The sequence below is a fragment of the Lipotes vexillifer genome, unplaced genomic scaffold (genome assembly GCF_000442215.2).
Source record: "Lipotes vexillifer unplaced genomic scaffold, Lipotes_vexillifer_v1.1 scaffold107, whole genome shotgun sequence".
Taxonomy (NCBI): Eukaryota; Metazoa; Chordata; class Mammalia; order Artiodactyla; family Lipotidae; genus Lipotes; species Lipotes vexillifer.
Window position 1 is genome coordinate 295,156 of NW_006777108.1, and position 1,723 is coordinate 296,878.

Consider the following 1,723-nt stretch of genomic DNA (forward strand, 5'->3'; position numbering starts at 1 on the left):
CCAATAGAGTTGCGTTAAACATCGACTGTACTACAATCGATACTACAAAGTTTAAAAACCAGAGAAGTGTGAATAGGGCAAAACTTCCTGGAAAGCTTACAGTGGAGAACCTGGCCAATATGACCTTAATGAAGTGAACAAGGTTAACACCACCAGTGATGACATGTGGATAAATCGTGTGCCCTCTGATGTAATGGGATAAGAAAGGCACTTCACCTTTGTGCTATTTTTTTATACATGCATAACGCCAGTCTAAGCATGAGAAAATATCAGACATACCCAAATTGAAGGGCATTCTACAAACTGATCAGTACCCCTCAAAACTGTCAAGGTAATGAGGAAAGACAGAATCTCACAGAGCACAGAAGACTAAGGAGACATGACAACTAAGTGTGATGTGGGATCATGGACTGGTTCCCGGAACACAAAAAGGACATTAATGGAAAACAGGTAAAATCTGAATAAAGTCTGGAGCTAAACTAACGTACCAACGTTGGTTTCTTAGTTTTGACAAATGTACCAGGATAATGTAAGGTAACATAAAAGGAGACAAACTGGGTGAGGGGAGGAACTCTACCTTTGCAACTTCCCTATAAATCTAAAATTACTCCAAAATAAAAAAAAGCATTGAAAACAAAATCAACACCCGCCAGAGGCTCCCCAGTGACTAGGTCAAGTCCACATTTCTAATTAGTAGTTCAGACCCTCCGCAATCTGACCACGTCTCACCTCAGTCCCAAATCCTACTCTCCCCTGGAAGCAACCCTCCAGCACTGATCTACTGTTGCCAGAACACACTAGACCCTTTATGATCCGGATGCTGTTGAACTTGCTCTCTGCTCTGATTGGAATGTCTGTCTCTATGCCCAAAGGAAAACATTCTCTAAGCTTTCCCTGACTTGGGCAAGCAGAGTTCGTTGCTTTATGTTATATTCCTCTCATCACACTTAACTTGCTCATAGCCTTTTTTGGGGATTAAAAAATATAGAGAGATTATATATTTTCATAACACTACAAAAATCAGAAAGTAAATTTCCTACTGTCTCCCCAAAGACACTGCTATGGATTGGTGGATTGCTTTCCAGAACTTTCTCTACATAAACTGTCTGTAGGACCTCAATATACTGACCTGCAACATGCGTTTTTTGTTTAATAAGTCTTGACAATTAACATACTGAACTATCTCAGGCTTTTTTTTTTTTTTTTTTTGGCGGTACACGGGCCTCTCACTGTTGTGGCCTCTCCCGTTGCGGAGCACAGGCTCCGGACGCGCAGGCCCAGCGGCCATGGCTCACCGGCCCAGCCACTCCGTGGCATGTGGGATCTTCCCGGACCGGGGCACGAACCTGTGTCCCCTGCATCGGCAGGCAGACTCTCAACCACTGCGCCACCAGGGAAGCCCTATCTCATGCTTTTTAATGGTTGAAAAATATCCACTGTGCCAAGTGTTTCCTAATTTATTTAACCAGTCTTCTAATTAGTCTTCCCCACTAAGAAGAGGCCCTTATAGATGAAGAAACTGTAGCTTAAACACCTGTCTTATTTGTATTTCCCAATGCCTAACATAGTGTATGAATAAATTAGTTCATCCATCTTGGTTTGAGAAGCCACAAAGCTGAGAGAAGAGGTAATGAAGGCCTGAACCATAATTTGGTGAAGCGACAAAGAATAGGAGGCCAGGAGTTGAGAATATATTATAACGGATTCCATAGGATAATGGATT